Here is a 19,426-nt window from a genome sequence, read left to right as displayed (position 1 = left end):
CATACAGGCTGGAGTATTTAGTGAAACACATGCTTCTAAATCAGTGCAGAGCTTCTAGGTGCCAGTGTTGACTGTTACCTGACTGTAATAAAGTCATGAGCAGCAAACTCAAGGCTTAGGCCCAATTTTTTGAAGCAAATTATTGTCTAACAAACAAACTGCTCAAGCTGCAGGCGCAGAAATAGTTGCAGTCCTTTTGTGTGTCTGTGCAAAATACTTATCACCTTGGAGGCATTGCATATCTAGGAGGGGTACATGCCATCCATCACCTCTGCAGTAATGTGGCTTGTTCATATGGAAAGGACAGGGTTTGATTCAGGAAAATGTCTCAGAGTCTCCCCTCTTCTCCCCTTCCTACTCACCTCATGCACCCAGTCACAGGTCTGCAGCTAACACCCACCCAAAATTCAGGTGCCAACCATTGAGGCATGTGGGTAGCATGTTTCAAGGAGCAGTGTCTTTAAAACTGAGTTCAAACCTGAAGCAAACAGCTCAGTGCAGCTCTGCCTCTCCGCGATGAGCTGCTGTAATAAGGCACAAAAGCTGCTAACGTGATGAGCAGTCACACTGTACAGGCCATGCTCAGACAAGGTCTGCCGGATCCAGTGTTACAGGAAGAGTTACATTTATATTCTTGCAGCACTTGTACTCAGAGACCATCTAGTGAAGATCACAAGACAGGAATGGTTTAGCCTTGACATCACTGGCAATTCTAAAACTGAAAAGGGTTTGTTGTTTTTCTCCCTCCCCTGGAGAATTATTCCCAATATTTTTAAGGAACTGTCATTTCCTGTAAAATAATGTTTATGGTGGCAGGCTCTCAGTCTTTCTGGTGTTTTTTTTTCACAAGGTTATTATTTACTGTAGCTGTTCTTTGTTCTCTTGGTTTTTTTCTGACTTTCAGCAGGGCTGCCCCATGCCTTTCAAAACTGCAGAGATTTTACAGTAGAGTGGCTCAGAGTATTTTCAATCTGTTTAAAAGAATTCTGAAAATGCCATCAAACTGGGGTGTCCATTTAAAAGAGATGGTAAGATGCACATCAAAGGAAGATGATGTTTATATTATGCCCCCTTTCCATGCCCTCATCTTCCCCTACAAAAGCACTGAGCATTAAAGCAGATCCATGCCATGGACATGTTTGTTTAAATCAACACAGTCTGTGAAACCATGCTAGGTGCCTTTCAGTTTGCTGCTTTTCCTTAGATCTTCCCATAGCCACCCCACATCCTGATCACCATTAGGTCCATACAGATGGGTAGTGTTCAAGCCACACACACTCACAATGAAGAAAAAAAAAAATAGGAAGATGCTGAGGACATTGGCATGACATACTAGATTCCTATTACCAGGTGGCTTAGTTCCACCTCTGTCTCACATCTTCTGGATGAAGCTGCTGCCCAGTTGTAAACGTAAGGCAATCACACAATATCAAAATTCAGATCCAGATCTAAATTTCCCTGAAGGAACTTATATCAGCATGCCAGGTTAATCCTGGCCAGAAACCAACAGACTACACGAACATGCTCCTGAGAATAAGGAGCTGCCTCGGCATTTTCAAATCTTCTAGGCTGCAAAAGCAGCAAGAGGAAATTATTTGACCCGTTCACCCTCCTCATTAGCGATGCACTTTCCAATGGCTGCAGAAAACTGTAAGAATTGCTTATGGTGGCAAAACATGTGCAATTTGGTCATGCAGTTTGTGGTCACCAAAAGGAAATCCCATGACAACAATGACTTCAGGGAACAGGTTATGGCTCAAAGAGATGAAAGAAAGGAATGAAAGACTCAAGTTCTGTGCTTGCCCCAGGAGATAAAACATTCACCAAAAGCGTATTGTGACCAGTGACCTACTGGGGCTGAGATACCAAGTGCATTGGGTCATGAAAGGTGCTGACAGCATCTCCCCAGAATGTGGAGTTAGGGGGAATATAGGCATAATATTCTGCTAAGTTTTTACTAGGAAACGCGGAGACAGCAGGCAGTGTTCTCCCACATCCCCTCTGCTCTCTCTCACAGACACTTCCTTTGTCTGTACCAGCTGAGATATTAACAGAATATTGTTTTTCATTCCACTTCTCCTCCCTTTGGGCTTTCTATACCCCTGGTCATAGAGAATAAGGTAAATAAACCTTTAATTATATAGTCTGTCAGAATTTTTCCATACTCACCCAATTTATTAGATTTTTTTTTTGTACTTCAAATGTATTTTTACCCCCCTTCCCTTACACTTAGCATTTTTCAGTTTGTATCTGAATGTACCAATAGAAAAGAGCACGACCCTTTCCCTGCAGAAACCCAGAAACAATTCTTGCAAGACACATTTTAAGAGAATGTCAATTTTTTCCCTTTGTGTAGAAAAACTGATATTTCTATAGACCTGAAAAGTGGTCCAGAAGAGGAAGATATTTAGCATCACCTTCCAGCTGTGCAAAATATTGTAGTTTTCACATCAGAGAACCAAATGCTTGGGTTCCTTGTCGGATGACTTTCACAGAAGTAGAAAATATATTTCTTACTTTCCAAGTGGACTTAAAATGTCACTAAGTTTAAACAGTTGATACTCCACAGACCAAACTCTGAATACAGAGAGAAAATATAATTTGGTATATTAGCTTCCAGACTAGCATTACTGGAGTTTTTTGAGCTAAGTTGAATTGGTGCTGAAATGTGTATTGCTACATGACTCTAGGAAAACAGCTATTCTAGCCTTGGGGCATTTTAAACGCAGGGCGTGGAGTCAACTGACATAAATGAGTACAAAGACAGTTTCTGTGCTAAATAAGAAATGAATTCCTTATTTGTAAGCATAATGGCTCTGACACCGGGAAGATCAAATAGTAGCTCTTTTCTAGATGTATGTGCATGCATATTCTCATTCGTACCATCCAGTTTTGGATTACTCCCTCTGTGCTTACCATTCCCTGAAACTACCTCTTCTCCTTGGACGTAGTATCCTGCCAGAGACTCATCCCTGGCTGTTCCACCCTTACCCATGGAGACTTGGGATCCTGGCTTCCCTCTTCAAGCATATACACAGAAAACCCTGGGCTACTACACTTGTAAATTCACTTTCCTGAGCCCTTTCCCATGAAAACAAAGCAAATAGTGGAGAGAAGTAATTACCAAATGGAGATAGACAGAGATTTACTCTCATCAACTCATACAGACAACCTGGCCACTGAGAGAAGAATAACATTTTGTGTGCTAGCAAAGTCTTGGAGAATGAGAAATGTAACATATTTTCCAGCAGCATGAAAGAACAGCTTTTCTCCTTTTGAGAAGAATACGTAACCTTCTTGTAAAATCCTAAGAATATATGTATTCTATTGAAATATATATTTCTCCTGTATGTATATATGTATATAGTAATGGTCTGAGAAAGTGATGACCTCTCCAGAGATTTTTGAATTCACCTAATGAAATGAGAGTTTACTGCTGCCAGCAGTGGGTAGGTCAACTATATTATGACTGCATTCAGATTCAGACTATTTCGTCGTGCCTCCCGCTCTGTGCCACTCCATTCTCCAGGAGAGGTAGTTCAGGTATAGAGCCAAAGGCACTTCCCCACTCCAGAAGCTCACTTTCAAAGTCCAACTCTTAGACGGATCCTGCTCCTACCTTCCTGCCAGCACTTGTGCCTCTACCCACCAAAATACTGCTTTTGGCTAAAAGCAGGAGGCAATGGAGGCTGAAAGTACCAGCCTCCCACCTCCCCACTTCCCCAGTGTGCCTGTCCCTGCACACCGCTCCCCAAAACCACAGAGAGGCAGGGCAGAAGCAGGTACAGGGATTGCAATTGCTTTTTTGTAATGACTTGTGAGTCTGCTTTGGTCTCCCTGTCTAGAGCTGCCTGAAGGAGTTGCGTCACCATGATTCCGAATCCCATTTCAGCCTGTTGTTATGAGCAAGTGGTCCCTACGTGACCCTCTCCCTGTCCATCTCCAGCCTGGAGCAGGCAATCCCTCTGTAGTGGATGTGTGGAGTTCATTCCTCAGCCTCAGCCCTGCTGCACCTTTCAAAGCCTTTGCAGAAAGGAGCTAAGAGACAGATGACCACAGGCTGCTTGCTCTGGTGTTCAAAAGCCTGCACTTGGATAAGGAAAAGGATTTGTGAGATCAGGGACACTTTGCTCAGTCAAAATGAACCCATTAGATACAGTTCATATATTGCCAAATTTAACAAAATGTACGCAAGAGACGGGCACTTGGCTTCCCTGACCCGCTGTAAAGGCCTTCATTGTGCTGCTGCTGGCGTTACCGGCCCTAGCCAGAATGTCTGTGTTCCCACAAGGGAGTTTCCTACCCACAACTCCTGTGGAAAATAGAGTTCAGTGGAGTGGCCAGAGGGGACCAGGCAGAAGTGGTGGGGAGCCTGAGCACTCACCACGTCCTTTCCCAGAAGCTGTGATACAGCAGCTATGGACTCACTTGCAAGGGCGCTTTCTGGTATTGGCAATAGTGGGAGAGCAGAAACCAGCGCAGCCGTGATGGCAAGGAGCGGGGCCATAGCTACCAATGAAACAGGACAAATGCCCAGGTATTGCGTCAAATGTTACATGGGTGACACCAGTGATCCTAGTTCAGGGACAAGCCTGAAACCACTGACAGAGTGGCACAGAAGAAATCTCAAGATGAAAACCCCACCCTTCTCTTCTTTAAACCTCCCTGTCTTCTCCAAGGGCCCAGGTATCTGCCATAAACACCACAGGCAGGCAGCAGTGCTGCCATTGAGAACATTATTAACTAGGTTATTGTTGTGCCCATTGGAGCAGAGCATAGAGAATTCACTGAATTTTTGGCTTTAGCCCCAGTCTTTTGGTGGAGGAGGAGAATGGCGGTGAATAAAAATATCTTGGAAACCAACTGGCTCGATAAGAAGAGCCTTGTAGGAGACAGAGAGTAGCTCATGCTCAGTGCTTGATTCTCCCCCTCCGCTGAATACTTTGACTGCACAGTCCTGACTGCGTGGTCAGGAATGAAATGCCTTTGCTGTCAGGCAGCTTGAGGGCCATCCAGCTCATAGTCTGGCATTCCCAGGTTAAGAAGGCTGCAAGAGACCTTCTGCTACTTGAGTCCATTTTTAGAACAGAGGCACTGCTCCCCGTCACCATCACTGGGACGTCTTTGGATTGTCAACAGGCAAGGACATAAAATAGACTAACACCTTGCTGCCATGACACGCATGAATTTCCGTGGTGTGCAAAAGTTCTTAATTTGAGGGATATTGAAAATGAATATATCAATCCCTTTGTGCTGAATCCTCATCTGAAAGCAGATTTTAAAAATAAATCAGCCACGCTGGAGACTCAGCTGTCATAATTTGCTATTATGTAAAAAACATATGCACACAGAAACAACTTTCAGACTGTTACTCTCCTTTTTGCATTTTTTATATCCTCAAGTGCACAATAAAACCCAAATAACAGGTAAATTTTTAGGGAAAAAAAAAGAAAAAAAGGAAGCTGGCCTCATGTCTTATTGTATCTGGATCTTTTCAGAGGAAATGCTATAAATTGCACATGTGACTGTGTAAGCATGCTATCAGTGCCCACTGAAAACTGGGTCCTAAAGAGAAGAACGGGTTTATTTCATGCACTACTTTGCTGCAAATGTATAATATGTTCTTCATTGTTTTTCTTCATTATTATCAAATCCACTAGGGTTAAAACCTTAGGCAGTAAGGTGAAAGCCAGAAATGAGAAAGGCAAGAGGAGGAAGAAATCCTAAAGGACCAAACTGAGTGGGTGTTAGCTGGGCAACACTCCTGCCTGGTGGCTCCTAAAAAAAACCCTAGCTCTTTGCAACGGTGAAAGTTTAGCATGAAAGATGTTCTCACACCACAGAGATGCTGAATTAAGGAAGAAGCTGGGGAGTCTGACTGGCCTGTCAAGACTGGTGGCTAGAAAGGAGATAAAACAGAAACAGAGAGAGGCAAGAAAAGGATATTCATCTCTCCTCAGGGCTGTTCTGTGCAGTTTTCAGCCAGCATTGAATAAATAATTCTCAAAAAGAGGTCTCCTGGGCACTCCAGTGCCCCATTCTCAGTGATCCTTCTAGGCAAAGGTTTGGCAGATGGTTACCTTGGGGAATCCGTCATCTTAATGTGCGTGGAGACACCCAGGGTACATCCGGGGCATCTATCACAGTCCTACTGCTACAGCACTACGTGATTCTGTGCAAAGAATAGCTAAGGAGGGAAATCTGTCTTCACTAAGCTGCACAGGAGTATAACAAAATAATACTTAAGGCCTGCGCGATGCAGTCACTGTAACAATTTGTGATCATATTTGGCTGTTCTCACATCTTATCTTAAAACTTAGAAGCTTTCCTACATCTGCTCTTAGGAAACAGACAGTCTGACGTGATTGTGTCTAAGGAGCCGCATGCTGGGAAAAATAAGCACTCTTTCAACAAGTTGTAACAGCCTCCAGCTATCCCAGTTATCAGACTGAATCAATATGAATTAAAGACTGCCATCACACTTAAGCCAATGTAGAAGCACACACTAACCGCGTCCTTGCAGGATAGCTTTGGTGCTATGTTGTTGAAGCGTATGTCATGCTTAGAGCACTCTGCATCCTGAAATTCCCCAACTCCAGCTTCTCTTTTGAACTCACAAGTTGTAACTGAAACCAACAAAAAGCTCTATTAAACATTATCCTTACCTAATTGAATATATTAGTTGTATATAGCAATTACATTCTCCTTTTTACAGTATAGTAAAGCACTTATGGTATAATAAAATCTACCACACCGTGCTCAACAGCCCAGTGTGTCGAGCAATTCAGTTTTTAGTGCCTCGTGTAGGTTAGGAATTGATTTTAATTGCCTGGCGTAAATCACACAGTCCTACTGTAGAGACCCTTATTATTTCACAGACAGGGCTGGTTTTAATCCTATATATTCATGGGGAATAAGAGGGAAGCAGAATGAAAAGAAAATCACCTTCTGAAAATTTACTTCTGAGGAAGAGAGATTTGTTCCGAATTCAATGCAAATTTAACAAATGCCGTGCACATTAGTCAGTATAATTGTCATAAGCACAGTAGTAAAGAAAACTCTGTACATCACCACTAAACCTCAGGCACTGTAACTGTTTAAAGAAGTAAACCTTGACAAACTATGTGAGACTTACAGCAAAGAGAATTTGCAGTACAGATAGACATTTCCTCTGCTTACACATTGTCCTGCGCTCTCTGCCTATCACAGCCAGAAATAATATCTCCATGTATTTTGCATGTATGTTTGGATTTACAAAGCATGCGAGATGGAAGCATTCTCTGATGAAGTTTGGCTCCGATTTGTAGATGTTCTGTGCCAATGCAGTTTAGTCATTGGTCTTAGTAGTAACTTAAATAAAACAAAAACTAAACCTAAAATCAAACCAAAACATCCTGTGTTTAAAAAAAAAAAAAGCATGCAAAGTTGAAAATGGATTTGGAGTTAGTGCCCTAATTATTAAGCCTTCTTTATAAAATTTTGATGTCCAGAAAAATATCTAGCATTTTAAAGAGTGAAATTGAAGTGGAAATGGTATGCATATGATTGTGAGCCACCACCCAGTCAGTACATTGATGGTGATACCATTTTTTGTCTATACCACACAATAGTTCCTGGGGGAATGTGAAGATTACAGGAAAGAGATTTGCACCTCGTGTCTTCGAACACCTAGGTCCCAAATTCAGGCCCACTCAATATTGATTTGCCTTTTGGTACAAATATCAGTCCTGACACTTAATGTCTGCAGGAGTAAACTAAGTCCCCTCAGCACTGCAGCATTCTGATGTATCATTACCGTTTGCATGAGGAAGAAGCAGAAGATGAGCACTCAGATACCACAGAAGTGAGTTCAATGTAAGAGTCAAAAGGAACATTTAGGGTGGTAGAAATGGATATCTTATATTTGATTTAGTTATCAGACTTTATAACTTCAAAGTTATACTTAAAGGCTCAAAGCCTTTTTTATGTAAACAAAGGAAACATCATTCAGTTAAAAAAACTGAAATAATTTGCAGAGGAAACTGGAAAATCATTTACATGTAATTAATTCCATAAATTTACCAGTTCTCAAAATGTTTAATTATTGCTCTCAGCATTTTTGAAGACCTCTTATTTTCATTATTGGACTATCAGCTGCACGTTTATCAAGTCTGGAAAGTCTAGGTCATCATTTTTAAAACCACATTATACAAGGGAAAGTTAACCACCACACACAAACTGGCTTTCAAAGTTCATGGTGCTGTTATAAAGGTCATGGTGATACTTAGTGAAAATTGAATCATGCAGAAGTCAATACAAAAAGACATATTGTCTTCCTTCAATAAGGAGCTTTTAATGCTGTGCCAGTTTATTTACCATCAAACTCTGCACAGTCAGCAAGCTAATACAGAATTTAGGATTTATGGGCCCTTTAATTCAGCATAGAAAAAATAGTTGGAAAGTGACAGACTAATAGGCCAATTATCTGAGGAATATTTTGTTTATTTGGCAGAAATTACAAGGAGATGCATCATAAAAATACCTTCAGTAACCAATTTATTCCTATATTAAAATAATCTCATTCACAACTACTGTGCTACAGAAAATACCATTAAAATGTTCAAAGTTCTTCCCTGATGCCAAACAAAAATGCTTAACCAGGGCAATATACAATATTAATATTGTTTTATGGTCAATTTATGTCTAGACACAAGCAATAAGAAGTGGAAGGATACTACAGAAATTACAGCTTCTACACAGGAAACAGGAACAAAGCCCCAAAGGATTGTGTCCGCATTTGTCTTATTCCAGATTTAGAAATTATTATTTTTTTCCCTATTAGGTATGGATCTAAAATATGAGCTGTTTTCTTTGCATGAATGAACTCTGGAGAGGGAACAGTCTGACAGTTTTTTGATTAAAAAATACCTGAATAAGATTTTGCCTTTTTTATTTAGCTAACATAACCTAATTGTACTGCATTTCATACTGGCTAACAAATGAACTTCATGAAACTAACCACAAGTGTTCATAGATCCTGACTTAATAACACAATGTAAAAGACCACAAACATCATTTAATTTAGAAGTTCAAGTTCTGCTGAAAATTAAAAAAGGCCACTAAGTCTCTAAAGCCACCCAAAAAATGGTATCCCCACGTTTTCTGATTCTACAGGCTTTGGCATGAGACCTGAAAGTTTAAGCCCTGTTTTTTAAATTTAGGGACTTTTTTTAGAGCATTTATGCATTAATAATCATAGGAGGGCATTACAGTTCCAGTATGAAAGAAAATAATAAAATCCCAATATATATTTCTGTCCTGGTTTCAGCTGGGATAGTTAATTTTCTTCCTCATAGCTGATATAATGCTGTGTTTGGGATTTAGCACTCGAATAATGTGGTAACACACTGATGGTTTAGTTGTTGCTAAGCAGTGTCTACACGAAGTCAAGGACTTTTCAGCTTCCCATGCTCTGCCAGGTGCACAAGAAGCTGGGAGGGGGCACAGCCAAGACAGTTGATGCAAACTGGCCAAAGGGCTATTCCATACCATATGACGTCATGCTCAGTACATAAAATGGGGGGAGTTGGCCAGGCAGCAGTGATTGCTGCTCAGGGACTGGCTGGGTGGTGGTGACTGGTCAGTGGGTGGTGAGCGATTGCATCACTTGTTTTTCCTGGGTTTTGTTCCTCTCTCTCTCTTTTGTTGTTTCCCTTTTCATTATTATTATTATTATTATTATTATTATTATTATTATTATATTTCAAATATTAAACTGTTCTTATCTCAACCCACAAGTTTTCTCACTTTTACCCTTCCGATTCTCTCCCCCCCTCCCACTGGGGGGGAGTGAGCTAGTGGCTGGGTGGTGCTTAGTTGCCGGCTGGGGTTAAACCACAACAATTTCACATATAATTAATCCAATACATTATCTCCTCTGGGCATTGACTTTACTAAAAATAATATAGATAAGGAGGTAGTAACTGCACAATCGCCTCAGTAGGTCATGGGAAAAATGTTATTAGAAAACAATACTTTATTCTCGGGATTTTCTGAAATGACTAGTGACTCTGCATGCCTTAATTTGGGTCATTTATCACTATTTAGGCATAAGGGTTTTCATTGTTAGAAAATGTGCTATTCATTTTCTAAAACCAAGATTCTTCAAGATAGAAGAAGCCGGACATTGGGAAATTAAGACACATGCATCACTTTTAAAGTTCTTGGCTGAAATTTTAGTTTCAGTTGGGAAAAGAAAGAAAAAATCATAAACTAATTCCAGTGGCCACTGTATAACCTTTGGACTTCCTTAGACCTAGCTTGTTCCCATGTACAAGTTCCCAGGAAACCAAGATATTTCATTCTTAGCAGATTACAATGAATTCTTATTAAAAAGTTACTTGTTTTCTTCCAAGAACTCAAATTTTGGATCAGTTGCTGAGATACAGTGGCCAGTGCTATCCTGTCCAATTTGTGCTCCTTGGACTGTTAGTCTCAAGAATAGTGTTTGCTTAAAGGAACTATAAATCAAAATAACATGCAAGCTTAAAGAAAATGTTAATACTAAATTTGTCTGATTTTTTTTTAAGTTCTGAAGGGGTTTTTTTAAGATTTTTTTCTGAAGTTCAATTTTCCACTTACCAAAGGAAATGCCAGCAGACAGGGAACTACACAGTGTCACAGCTTTGTTTTTTCATTTGTGGTTAATGGAGAAGGTTAAAAGAATTATTCCTGTGGTTTAAGCAAATGAATCAAATTGTCCTTTTATTGAAATATAATTGTAGGTATAATGTACAGAAAATCAGACTGCTGAAGTGATCCCACACTAAAACAGTGGTTTGATAGCTTTCTCTCCTGCTTTTATGTGCCTGCAATAAAGTCATTTTTTTATGAGGCAACAGAGACACACTTTCACTAATCTACAAGATGCTTCATAGCTGGGACAAATAATTTATGGATCTTTATTTCTCACAGCGGCAAATCTCTTACTGTCCATAGGTCACAGAATCATTTAGGTTGGAAGAAACTTGTTGAGATCACCTAGTCCAACCCCCAGGACCAGGGCCAAATCTGATATAGATTATCAGGTCAGACATTAATACTAGAACTGCTATCCACTGCAACAGGGGGGAGACGAAGGTAGGAGCTTTTTAAAAAATATAAGGCAATGATTTTATGTTTTCAGACTGAATCTGATGTACAATGCTAACACAATAACAGGTATTATTCATTTGGAGATACAAAGCATAAACCAAAAGGGATTTCACTATTATGCCATATAATGTATCCATGCTAAATAAAAAACTAAGTCCTCTCTCTTTGACCTTTATCTCCTTCCTTGTATCTGCAGGTAATTGTGCTGATTTTAAGCATGCTTCTGCTGTCTGTGACCTGGCTCTTCAGTACACCAGCTCTCCCTCATGCAGCAATCCCATTTATCTCATATGGCTCACAGTAGCCCATTTCCACTTGCTGGAGTGGCAGAGAGGGTACAGCAAGGAAATATATGGGCCAGGACGTAGGCATAGAAATGAAAGCAATTTTCTTGAGAACCCATAGAAATGCAACAGAATGAGATGAAAAAATTCCTCAATTTATGCAGAACCCTCCTGCTGTTATACTAACAGTTGTCCATTGTATCTTTCAGTACAGCTATTGTCTGCCTTTTCCCTTAGCAAAACCTTTGATTATGGTATTCCACGCACAACTTAGGAATGTGGTGATTCACAGATACAGGTCAAATCACCAATCTTCTTTTAAAAAATTAAAGGTAAAAGTACGCAATAATGTAAAAGACTTACATCTTTTACAGGGGCACTGGGTGATTTTCTAGAATAACAGTATATAGTCATCAGTGAGGGGGGATGGGAAACAGGGCTGACATATTCAGCTTTGGTACGCCAAAACTTTCAATAAACACACTTTTCAGTAAGCTCCAGTTCTGGAAAGGAACCTCTACATAGCACAGAAAGAGTATAAGTACTTTTACACTGAATGACTGAAAAAATGCATTTGTGAAGTAAAGGATCTAGAAGGGGGAAACAAAGAGATAAAGAGGTGCCTCTCACCAGGGCATTTTTATATGCAAACATTTAATGAAGAGCCTATGGGCAAGTGCCTCTAATATAAAAAGGGAGACAGAAAGAAACTTTGAGTACAGAACTGTTCACTGAAATTAGTTCATGTGTATTACATGAGAGCTTTTTCAGTCTGTTTTCACAAAGTAAGTTTGCAACAATAAAAAGGTGGCAGAAACAAGGACAGGGAAAGAGAAAATGCCTTACAGTAACAGCTTTAAAGGATTTAAAGATTTTCTGTCTTGGTTTCAGGCAGGCAGTTCTGCTTTTGCCCGGAGACAAGTGAAAGCAGAGCTCAGTTCTGCAAGTGTCTGCCCCAGACGAGGGAGCACAGCCCTGACTTCTTGTCACTCCTCTGTGCATCGCAGGCGGGAACCGCGGGACCACCGCCAAATGAGAGCGGTCCTTAGCAATGTGACTACTGTCATGGCTAGAAACCAGGCAGTGTCTTGGCAAGTTTCCCCATGCTACTCTGTCTTAAGTGCCTCATATGAAAGGGGTATTTTTTTACCAGGGAAAGACCAGCTCTGTCCATGTGCCTAATGAACTCCCAATTCCTTCAAAGAGGCTGTTGACACAGCTGCCAATTAACGCCATTTGTGATGTACACAAATGACTACAAAGTCTTTACACAGGCCAAACAGCACGTGGACTTTCACTCATTACTGTCATAGGTTAAATTTAAGCTGGTGACAGGGAACAGATGTGAAAGGTTGTTTAATCTTGAGCTTTTCCATCCAGTGCTGGAAGTATTTCCAGGGATTTTTTTGAGGGCTATAGACCCAGTTTATACTGCTGAAAAAATGATCAAGGTCACCAAAGGTCTGTGTTTTGACAGTGTCCAAACAAAAGCCACTCTTTCCTGAGCACCTTTGACATAACCTTTCTCCAAATCACTTGAGGTATTATTCTGCCATACAGAAGCTGAAGGAAGACTGTCAGTGTCTATGTCTCTGCACTGATCAGCCTCCCAGGATGAGAGGAGGCGAATGCCACAGAGACCTCAGGAGCCTTCGTTATTGTTGTGTGAGTCATCAAGAGTCAAAGGAAAAGGAGATGGATCTTCCATCCTACTGAAATGCATGTGGAAGTGGCAGGCAGGGCTAGTTTCTTCCAGTGTTCCCACCTCAGAAGCCCCAGGTCCCTCTAGGACACTCCTGTCACCTCCCCAGCTGATCTATGAGCACAGAGCATCTACAGCCATGTTCTCAGGATGCATTACCACTGCTGTGCCTGTGCTTCAGCCTCAAAATCCCTCCCTCTCTGGTTCAGTGTTAACCTTAATATGTGTCTGAATAGAGACATGAATTTCCTCTTCTGTCTTCCTGTAATTTGTGAATCCTCATATATCCATAAAGATAAATATATTATAAGATCCAGCATCTTTTACACTGAGCAAACAATCCCATGCTGACTAATTACCCAGTTTCTTAATGTGTGATATTCAGTAATTGCATGCACAGGGAGGTGATGGTCTGTTGTTCTTTAAAAAATGGAGGAAGGATTAATGCATACATGTCACCTCCATTCCAAACACTTGAACAACAGATATCAATGTAAAAGAGGAGAGATCTCGACCCACTGCCTTCAGACAGGGCCAGGTGTCTACTACACCCTTCCAAAGCTGTTTGCACTTCTGAACTCTGCAGCTGTTAGTAGCTCCCCACAATCATCTCACCAAGCTGCTTCCATGCACATCTGTGTCTGACAGGCTTAATTCTCCAGAGTACTTGAAAAAACATACAGGATGCAGAGATACCATTAATAGGTGTTCAGCTGGTGAGACTGATGTTTTCTTTCTTGATCAACATCAAGTGTTTTCCTGGGAAAACAACATTTTCCTGCTGTTAGATTCTATGTACAGAAACAGAAAAGGGAAGTAGGTGAAAACTAGTAAAAGCATACAGGAAGGTAAACTGTGCTGTTCTGTGGGTCTCATTTCAGGTTGATCTGCTGTATTGTAAGTTCACAAGAAACCTTCTGGAGTAAGACTATGAAAAAATATACCAGAAAAATCAGATCTAATAGAGAGAAGCGGACCACAATTTATACCTCTTTTGCTCTATTAAAACACATTAGGGCTATTTCTGCTATTTCCTGGCTGTTTTGAAGATGAAGCCGCTCACATCAATGAATCTCTCCCTGATGCATTGATTTCATTTTACTTTGTTTCTTTTACTGGCAACCAGGTTAAAACACATATTTACACATTAATTTCTAAGATCTTTGGCTCAGGCAAACTAATCTACATCGATAGAAAAGCAAACAGCCAACAAATGGATTATAGAGCAGTTGCCAAAGGTTCAGACTTGTTGCTGAATAATTTTTTCCTTTCAGTTTGGATACCAGCCCACGGTCCTGAAAGTTTACACGGCAAGTATAAACAATGACCTCCACTTTGTCTATGCTATTGTAAGCACAACAGTGAAATCAACAAAATAATTTTGCTCAAAATCAGCTTTCCATCTTGGTTAAAATCCATACATTGATTTTCATAGAATCACAGAATAATTTAAGTGGAAAGGGACCTCTAGTCCAACCCCCAGCCCAAAGCAAGGCCAGCCTCAAAGTTAGACCAGGTTTCCCAGGGCTGTCTCCAGTCAAGTTTTTACTGTCTCCAAGGATCGAAATTCCACAGTCTCTGTGCAGCCTGCTCCAGTGTTTGATGACTCTCATTATAAAAAAAAAAAATCCTAATATCTAATTGGAATTTCTGTTGTTGCAGCTTTTGTCCATTGCCTCTTGTCCTTTCACTGTGTGCCTCCAAAAAGAGTATGGCTTCATCTTCCTTATAACCAGACATTAGGTAACTGAACACAGCAATAAGATCCTCCCTTGGCCTTCCCTTCCTCAGACTGAAAAAACAGATCTCTCGGCAGCATTTCCCACATCAAGGGCCCCAGCCCCCAGCCATCTTGGTGGCCCTCTGCTGAACTCATTCCAGTAAGTTAATAGCTTTTTGCTACCATCTATGCCTACTGTATCTTGGTACTTTTCATAAATACTTATGGTAATCTAACGTGGTGAAAATGGTTTTATGTTTAAATCTGTGGGGGAATCTGGTACTAATAACAAATGAATGATCATTGGTAGCAGCCAGATATTTTGCAAACAGAATCTTAGTTCACTTCTTTCCTGTATATGCCAGTACACCATAGCACATCCAGTCCAGATGTGTCCTGAGAAGACCGGACACACATGAAGTTCTTTGGCAATTAGTTATGTAAAGTTAGCCAGTGTATGACAAGTCAACTCTGTAGGTTAAAGGCAGGTGAAATTATCATCTTATTATTAAATTATGGATTTTAACAAGCAGTTGGCCCTCATTACATCATGTATCACAAAAAATACGATGTCCCAATGAGAAATACAGCAAAACTGAAACCCAGACCTCTCAGAAACAGAAAGTAAGAAGCTAGAACTGGTGTTGCGGGGCAGAACATAGATGTATTTTGATCCTGCAAATGCTTACCAGTTCTTGCCAGGTATGACTATTCTGTAACATTTGTCAACAAATTAAAAACCAAATTAAAGACTCATTTAAAATTGTGTGTGAAACAGTTCTTCACTGGTTGTGGAATGGCCTATTAATACACCCCATCTAAATTCTATGATTCATATTTCCACAGATAACACAACATATGCAATTGTGCTAATAAAATACAGACATAATTTTCTAACATGGTCTGGCAATAATAAAACATTATAGTTTGAACAATGGATCAGTGTTAAGGCGATTGCAACTCTCTGCTGCAGTTCAGTTCTCTTTTGCCAGCTATGGTATAGCAGTGACTAAACAGAAAGCAATTCCCGTATATTAGGCACTTTGAGACCAGCTATTGGAGCCAAATGGTGCAGTTAACCAAGGGATAGCATGCAAAAACAAAGACATTTTTCATAATTTCATCGCTATGAAAAAAATTTTGCCCTGAGGACTACACTAAATTTTGTTTATTTGCTTTTTGGGTGTGTTTAGTAATATTTTACATTAGTGAAAGACTGAAACCATCTATGCTGGGTTCATTTCTATCCAGCTAGGAAACGCATGTTGTCTGCATTAGAAATCCCAGACTCCTAAAAAAAGCTGTGTTTTCATCAAAGTGCAGGAAAATGCTGAAGACCTGTTTTCTTCTCTCTTGTGCAAACAAATTTGTCTTAAATTCAGGCACTAAATTACTGCTGATGGTTAAGTTCATGTTTTAAAATCTTTTCAGATGTGTTGTTACCTGGTACAGTCTACATAGACTTAGTCTCTTTACTACTGCTTCTGTGTGAGCTGTGAGCTTGTGGTTAGAATGTCAGCCACGGTTTCTATGCACTTATTATTTTAATGGATGCAACGAACACAGATCTTTTCTTACGTCTCTGACCTCACATTGCTCCATTACCTTTACAATTTAATCAAGTAAAAAAGGGGAAAAAAAAAACCCAGCCCAACTCCTTCGAGCTTTTTATCAATGTCAGACTGGAAATTACTTTTAGAGAATGTTGTGTTCACTTCATAAATTGTAAATATATTTAATTATCAATTGCTCAGAAAAGCAAAAATTAGAGTACCATTTAAATTACATTTTCACCACTATTCATTAAGAAATAGCCAGACCTGATGTAGATGTTCCTGCATACTTCATAAAAAATAATTATCTGACATTTTTCTTTCTTTTCATTGGTTGATGGGTACTCCAACAAACAGAATTATCTCGTGCAAAAAGAGAGCCCCCTTTCTCATTGATTTGCATTGTTTTGAAAAAGACTCAATATATTAAAATATGAGAAGAGTAGAATTTAATTCCAAGGAATATGAAGAGATGGTACGACCATGAGCACACTTTTCAAATATCTACCTTCTTTTAGTGATGAAACTCCTGAAGGAGGGACTATAGTTTCTTCAAGAGTATTTTCTGAATATTTACTCAAGATGACACTTCTGAAGAATTTGATTCAAGTTTCACAGGTCTCTGACTCGGAAAGAAAATAAATTTCATGTCTTGATTATATGTTGGCATCTGAAACAGAACAGCAAGGCAGAAAGGTAAGCTTCACTCATTTGAAACTGCCATTAATATCAGAAAAAAATATGTAAAAAGCAAAAAGAAAAATTACAGAGACAACTTTCTTACTTCTTGCAGATTTTTTTACAAAAGGATTTTTTTTCCATTTTCCCCCAAAGAAAAAATATTTACACCTCTAGACTTCTGAGAGGGAATTCTTCACATTATAGAGGAAGACAATTTCCTTTTTGCTATTATAATCTAAGAAGCAAAACAAATGCTTTGCTTATAAACAATTATATGTTTGTCACATTTCATGAAAATCCATATCTGTCCCTGCTTCAAATTTAACCCTTAAAAGAGGTCTCCAGCTCAAACTACAGCTTCCTTAGCTGATGTCTGGTCTAGCATAAACACATTGTTTACAGTCTATTTATTTGGTCAATTTTACACAGAAAATTATTTTGGAAATATGATATTACCTGCTAAACTAAAACCTTAAAAAATAAAATTGCAAAAACTCAAGTATTGTGGTAAATGTCCAGAATGTCAAAACTTCAAATAATAAAACTAGGCTGCTGAAAAAGCTTTGATTACTAGGGCAAGAGAGCTTTATTCTATGTATACAGTGCATAAAATTCTTGCTAAAACTAGCAGAATTTTTTGCAATCACATCACAAACCCTCCATATGAGATGAAAATATATACACTAAACAGTTAGCCCTATGCCAAGCAAATATTCATGAAACCACGTGAAGTACTAGGAGTTTGACTAACTGCTTCTACATGGTAACAATCATAAATTCTTATGGTAATGTCAAAAGAACATCAACATGGAAAGGACTCGAAAGACCTCAATTTTCAAAATGAAAATTCAGTGCTACTTTTGTTTTACAACTTTAATTAGACATCGCTATCAAGTATCTATGATACTGTTAAGTATCATTGCATGCTAAGATACTAAGTTTCAAATGGAAAATTGAAAATGTACCATACATTTTACAGTGGCATTAATTCAAGATAAGAGTTTAAAAAAATGGTTATATGTGGATGTGTATTGACATTAGATCACTATTAGAATTTAAATACAGACTAGATAGATACAGATTCCGATTCAATTAAATCACAAACATCTCTATCTTACCCCTCAAAGCTCAGGGTTTCTTCACAGCTGCTTCATTTCAGTGTATGAGGGAGAGAAGGACCTATTTCTAACTATGCAGTAGTGCTGGATCCAAAATTTCCACATGTTTGGATCCAACATTTGGGTCCTGGCCCACTTTTGCAACATGTCAGAGCAAAGCCATGAGATATTGAGTAAAAGGGGATTCTGGGATTCAAAAAAAAAAAGCATTTTAAAACTTAATTAGAAATATTATGAGTTATCCCCTCTGCATTATACACGTTATTTCAGTATGTGTCCCAGGCATGACCCCCTTCCTGATCAAAACATTTTAGAAAGGGACTGGGCTACTGAAGTATCTGTGGGCATTTTGGTGATTCTGTTCTCTGTGGCAGAAATGCTGAGCAAATGCTTTATTTATAACCTTTTTCTAATATCTCACCTACCACAAAAATAATGTTTGGGCAAAATTCTCAAGAATGCATATTGGTTTTTAAATCAAAGTGTTTCTGCTAACTGATCATATTTCAGTAAGTGCTTCTGACGAACTTTTAAGATAGACAAGTTGATAAAGTGTTTAAAATGTATTTACTTAGGATTTATAACCCACAACTTCCCTACTGGTATATACTAATGGGATATTTCATTTAGTTTAAACTCATTTTTATGCTAGAGTAATGATCTCATGCTAAACTAAAGTGAATGTGAGAATACACCATTGCAATATGATATCACTGTAGCACCGTGACTCCGTCCAAGCCTAGCCTGTATGATGATGCAATTGTGATGGCAGAGCAGCTCCAGTGAAAGTCTATGAAGACCTTCATTATGACATTAAAAAAACCCCAGAGACAATCCAGGTCAGTCAGTGTTTTAAAAGGCAGTTAATGTTAAGCAGTTATCATTAGTGTTTGATTTACACATGCTTCACTTAACTACTGACATTCCGCATGCCACATCTTCTATTTCTCACCATCACATGTAAATGGTCTGCCGGTTATGACTGTAAAGCCGTGATCAAAGGCATAACGAAGATTTGTCTTTGGGCCTAAGCAAAGTTGTAATCCTGGCTTCTAGAACTGAAATGCCATTGCAGCTAACTATCTGTATGGCACCTCCTCATATCTAATATCTTGAGATACACTAGATGATGAACATTCTTTACTGAATATTCTAGTATTTTCCAGCTTCTGAAGTACATGTGCAGGCTTTTCAGACAAGCATGTTACCTACTTTCCGATTCTTGTCAAAATAAT

This window comes from Mycteria americana, chromosome 2 (genome assembly GCF_035582795.1).
Source record: "Mycteria americana isolate JAX WOST 10 ecotype Jacksonville Zoo and Gardens chromosome 2, USCA_MyAme_1.0, whole genome shotgun sequence".
In the NCBI taxonomy this organism is placed as follows: domain Eukaryota; kingdom Metazoa; phylum Chordata; class Aves; order Ciconiiformes; family Ciconiidae; genus Mycteria; species Mycteria americana.
This window is presented reverse-complemented; position numbering follows the sequence as displayed.